Source organism: Heterocephalus glaber, unplaced genomic scaffold (genome assembly GCF_053883595.1).
Source record: "Heterocephalus glaber isolate CG9 unplaced genomic scaffold, H.glaber_assembly_v1.0 deba00001861, whole genome shotgun sequence".
Lineage (NCBI taxonomy): Eukaryota > Metazoa > Chordata > Mammalia > Rodentia > Bathyergidae > Heterocephalus > Heterocephalus glaber.
In genome coordinates, this window is record NW_028258501.1 from 231,690 (window position 1) to 237,689 (window position 6,000).

Here is a 6,000-nt window from a genome sequence, read left to right on the forward strand (position 1 = left end):
GGGAGCTAGGGAGAGGAAGGCCCCCTTTCTACCCTCCTGCGGTGGCCGCCTCGGGCCCTGCTGGAAGAAAAAGGCTGAAAGCACTTTGGATTACTGCTGGGGTTTTGTTTTTACTCTCTCTTGTTTTTCTTCTTTTCTTTGCAGAAAATTTCATTTCAGTCACAGCCCCAGCTCTGACATTCAAATTCTTGTGGGGTTTTTTGTGGATCTTTCCTAGGACTAGGGAATTTGGCGGGAGAAATCACAGCAGTGTGGCTGTCGTGCACCCCCCCCCCAATCTTTTCCTGAGGATGGGGAAGAAGCCAGCCACTGTGTATTCTGGAAGAAAATTCCGCTTCTCCACCCAGCTCCAAGGAACCGGTACACTGAGCACTCTTTCCCCTAACTCAGCAGCTCTGTCTATGGCACGGGGTGGGGCACAGAGGGACTAGCGGGGTCGAGAGGGGCAAACACCTTCTGGATAGGTCGTGGAGGTCATGCCCCCAGCTCTTGTGACGGCTGCTGAAGACTGGTGGCAGGCTGTAGCCTCCCTCCCCGAACGCCCAGGGTCCTGGCACCTCCCAGGCACCGTCCACTGGAAAGTCTGGAGGCTAGGGTGGGATGCAGAGGACAATGGGCCTCTCAGGGAGGGGAAACCCAGAGGCCCAGTGGTAGAAGCTACTGGAAACATAGACTCAAGCTCAACACAAGGAAGCACTTCTCCCAGAAAGCACTGTCTAAGCACCAGCTGGCTGCCTGAAGTGGGAGGGAGCTCCCCATCGTGGTAGGTGTGCGAGCCCAGGGAAGCAGGTAGGGATGTGGAGGGCTGGGTCTCTACAGTGCCGGAGGGAGTGGGCAGATCGCTAAGGGGCATTCCTGCGCTGAGAGTGTAAAGGAGGCCTGGGGGAGAGTCAAGAGCCACAAACTGGGGCTGAAGGACCCTTCAACTTGCAGGAGGCATTGGAGGGGAAGACTGGGGCCTTGGGCCAAACTGGGCATCACATGCAGCATGAGCCAACCTTCTGATCATGGGGGAAACTTGGCCACGGGTCCCAGCAGGGCCATAGCCACGTGTCAGAACTTGGCAAATGAGCTGGAAAATGAGAGCATGACAGGCACGGGCCCCACAGTGCCAGGGATGGGCTGGCGGGTGGTGGAGGCATGTGAGGCCCCTCAGTCTGTGTGACAGGCTCAGAAATGTACGGCCATGCAGTTGGACTCACAGAGTTGTCACCCTGCCTTACAGCAGGGGGCTGCCACAGGACCTTGCAGGGCACCAGGAGAAAGAGAAAGTCACAGAGCACTCCTGCTTGCCTTATGCAGCAGACCCCAGGCTGCAGCAGGAATCATAGCCAAGGTTCCTGGGTGGACAACACTGATCAGAGGAAGCCAAAGTCCAAGGGGTCCAGCTTCTACTGCATGTATCTTACCCCGTGCAGAGGGGACCCAGAGTGGTGGAGCTGAAGCCCCAGGAGGCCTTGCTCCATCCCATGTTCCTCAGCCCGGAAGCTCCCCAGTAATGGCAGGAAGCACCAAATGCAGGCTTTTGAAGAAAAGGCAAATGGAAGAAAGTGCGTGCATGTATGCGTGGATGCGTTTGAGAGAGGTTTCAGAGGGAGAATTCAATTATGTGGTGTCTTAGTCACTTTCTCATAGATGTGACACAATACCTGACACTCAAAGTTTACGGAAGGAGAGGCCTATTTTGGCTCATGTTCAGCCCATAGTCGGTGAGCCGCAAGGCAGCACAGTGCAGCAGAGGGCCCTGGCATGGCAGCAAGGAAGCAGAGAGCCCAGGGAGGAGCTGCTGGATGGAGATAAACCCTTCCGGACCACGCCTTGGAGAACACCTCTTCCGACCAGGCCCCGCCTCCCAGCCAGCTATGAGCCTGGTGATCCAACCATCTTCCACAGGCCCAGCCCATGATCTGATGAGGCAGTGGGGGACAGCTAGAAATGAGCCCTGACGTGGGGTAGGAAGCTCAGCACTGGCTATGGGGAGGAAATGAGGCAGACAACTGAGGTCCAGCTGACAGTGCCCTGAGTTCGGGCCTCTCCCCAAGCCCCTCCTCTTCCTTCCTCACTCTCTTCTTCCCTCCTCTGGTCCCTCCGGGGCCTCCTACTCCTTCCCCCTCCTTGGCTCCCTCTTCATGCAGATGGATGAACATGAAGAGGGCAGAGCTTGCAAACAAGACCAGAAAGTGCCTAGAGGCTGCAGGGACTGCACACTGACACTGACTTTCTGTCCTGTGACTGTCCCTCACCTACCCTGCGGCTGCTGTGGGACTCACAGATGTGGGCTTGCCACGGCTGTGGGCTTGGGGGCGTCTGGTGGCCCCAGGCCCAGCTCCAGATGGCTGAGGCCGCCGACCCAGGAGCTGACTGTGTGCACCTGGGAGGCTACTGGTACTTGAGGATGGGGACACTGCCCCCGGCCTCTTCCTGTCATTCCATCCCTGTGCTGGGCAAGGACACCCCCCAGGGGGAGCCCAAGGCAGGGTCACCCCTGTACCCCACGGCCCTCCTGCCTTAGGGCCCCAGTGACCTCACTCCCTGCAGTTGAGGGGTGCCCAGAGCCGAAGAGGTGCCGCCATCACCACCTCTACTGGCCACAAGGCCCTGCAAGAGCATACTGGGCAGGGCCGGGGATTTAGCTCAGTGGTTCCGGCGCCTGCCTCTCAAGTTCCTGAGTTCGATCCCCTCAGGGTCTAGCCAGCCCTTGCTGGGTGTGGACAGAGCTTGGCTTCGTGGGTGGCGTGGGCCCTGGGGAGCACCTGGTACCCATGGCCTGGGCGTGGGAACAGCCATAGGGCCAGGGAGAGACAATTGCTAAGGTCTTCATTTGTCCCCTTGCCCCAGGCTCTACCAATGCAGGGTGTGCTGGGCCCCTGGGGGCTTTTGTGTTCAGGGCAGCACATGTCCCCCCACCACCACTCAAGCTGGCACTCCTCGTCTGCCACGCTGCAGGCGACACTGCTTGGTGTGGCCGTCAGTGGAGGAAACAGCGGCGGGATCGCCCCTCCTCGGGGAGACTCTCGGGTCTAGACGGTTTGGCAGGGCCGCCCGGGCTGAGTCACATGTCTGGAGCTGGGGAGGCGGGCGCCAGTCCTGGAACTGGAACATGCCCGCTTGGGAGGCAGCCCGGCCGGGGGAGGGGGCCCGAGCTTGCCTTCGGCCCAGCAGCCCCTCCCCCGGGGAGCCTGAAGCCTTAGTACCTGGCTGGGTCTGTCCCCTGCCTGAGGCCTATCTGAAGGGGGTCCAATGGAGTTCCGGTTTGGGCAGGGACAAGGGGATCTGCAGCCCAGAAGGAAGATGGGAAAGGGGTCCCCAGTGCAGACTGGCCCTGCTCCTCCACCCAGCCCAGGGGAGCCTTTGCCCTCCTGACTATCCGAAGGCTACCTTTCACTGGCACCCCCAGGGGCGCCCCTCCGCCTGGTTCTTCCCTGGCCTTGGGCCCTCCTTGTCCCCGCAGAGGCCTCCTTGCTCTTCCTCACTCCTGCTCCGGATACTGGGTCTCAGGCGCGGAAGCCCCAGGCTGAGTCAGATCTGAATGGGCCAATGTCTCTGGGCTCACAAAGCATCTCCAAGAAGAGCCCTCTAATTGGGACCAGATCCTCGGAGGTTTCCACAGAACTAAAACAAGATGCATTTCCTCCAGGGAAGGGCTGCTGGCAACAGGACAGGGGGCACAGAAAGTTGGGCCATTTTCTTCTCGAATCTCAAAGGGGAAAATGCCCCTGCCCCTTTGCCGACACAGCGTTACTGTACACATACGTGCCCCAGCGCCGGGTGACACACACTCACTTCACCGTGGGAGGCTTCTCTTCCTGGGGAGTCCCCAGGGTGTGTCTCGGGCTACTGAAACAGGAGCCCGGCACATAGTAGGCCCGAAATAGGCTGGTAGTAGTGCTCCAGGTCCTGGGCAGAGGATGGGATGCCCTGGCCTTGGCCCTGAGCCCACGTGCTTCCATGGCACTGCCAGCTCCTGAGATGGGTCACTGTGAGGCTGGCTCATGCCCCGTGGTGTCCTTACTCCACCTCTCCACCTGGGGCCTGCCGTACTGGCTCTGTCCCTCTGTCCTTGTGCCCCCAATAACACTGTGTTCCACCCCACTGCCCAAGGATCCTTTTATAATATAGTAAATTGTACAACTAAAACTGGACCAAATCCTTTTCTGCCTCAGGGCCTTTGCATGGGCTGGCCCTCCTTTTTGAGGGCTCTGTACTGGAGCTCTTTTTGTACGGCCATCTCTTCCATTCACATCTCTGCTGGGCTCACTTCCTCAAGGTCCTCCTCAGATCCTCTGCCAAAGTGTCCCTCCCTCTAGCCACCATGGCCAGCCTCCTTGCTGATGGACTCCCTATGTTGCCACTAGCAAGAACCAAGAATCCAGTTCTCCTTTGATGAGAGAGGAGCTCTCAGCTGTACAGCTCAAAGGACACTTGAGGGGCAAAAAGCATTCCTTTGTCCTCCTTCCAGCTACCAACTAGAGTCCTGAGGCACAGAGGGTGTGTGAGTGGGAGTGTGCACACACGGGAGGTGGGCTGCACAGAAGGAAGGGGGAGGAGAGGAAGGGCCAAGAGTCCCTTCCTGGTCCTCAAGAGTCCAGAGAGTGGGCAGCTAGATGCGACCTTGATCATCTAGGGTGGCTTCTTCCGGCTGCCCTAGTGAGGATTCTAGAACTTTCTAAGGAGCACCATTTTGAGAAGGGAGCTTTGCTCGAAGATCGCACAGCCAGCCGGCCAGTCCATGGAAGAGCTCTTTCCAGCAAGCCCTAGGCCTCATCCTGGTTCCTGGAAAATCCCAGTGCCCCTCCCACCCTGCACTGCAAACACCGGCTCAGGATCAGTGCTGGCCAGGGGCCCTGCCTGGCTCTGAGTCCTTCTACTCCAGAGCTTTTGGGGAAGGGGAGAAGGAGGACAACACTGAAACTTGCTGGGAACCCCGGGTTCTGCTGAGCTTCCCACAGGCTGGCTCTTTGGCTCTTCCATGTCCCTGAGATGGCTGGGCACCCTGAGACTGGACAGAATGGGCAACAAGAGTGTCACTCACTCCCCAGGTGCCCACCCGGCTCGACAGCCTAGCCGAGCCCCACAGCTGGCAGAGGAGCAGCCAGGGTGGGGCTGGGTGAATCAGGGACCTGAGAGCAGCCCATGCCTTGCCCCTTCCTGCCTAGGTGGGCAGGAGCAGGGGTCCCTCCCTCCTCCAGGGTGGCTGTGCCAGAGAAACCTGGGAGCAGGCTTCCCCCCACCCCCAGCCCAGCTAATGGGAACCAGATGGCAGGATGTTTAGTCAGCGCCTGGGGAGCGGCAAGAACAGGGGAAATGGGTAGGGGGCCAGGATTCCAGAATCCATGGCGGGCAGGGGGAGGGGCATCTCCAGGCCCACCTCAGGCAGTGTCCTAGCCCCACCCCCTCTCTCCTCTTGTGTAAATCGGGGTGGGGTGGGGGGGCCTGTCTCCCTGGAGCAGCTCAGGCCTCTTGTGCCTAAGTGCTCCCCTCCCCCAGCTTGAGCAGTGCACATGCCCCCAGAAGAAAGCTGGAGCCGGGCCACCCTGTGTCACCCACAGGGTGCACAGTCAGACAGTGGCCTCATCCCTGGCTTCCAAGGCATTTGTTCATTCCCCAGACAGTCCCTGTCTCTGGTCTGTGTGTGGCACTGTCCCAAATTCAGGTCATAAACCAGAGCCCTGTGCGCCGGGGTGGGACCTTGCCTGGGGTGAGTGAGGACTCCTACGGTGCTCCCCACCATTCCCCACTCACAGTACCTCTGCTGCTCCCCAGATCCAAGGGATCCCCCAAGATGCACCTGGCAGAGTTCCTCCCCACCTTGACTTGGCCTAGCCCCCTCAGAGATGGAGGGGCCTGGGAGCCCCACCTCTCCCCCTCCCCTCCCCTCCACCCAAGCCTTGCCCACAATTAACTCATTTTTTCAGATCGTGTCCAAACATAAGTCAACACTGGACAGAGCTGTAGGAAAAGCTTCCTCAGCGCTGGCCCCAGGAGCCATGTGGGGAGCTC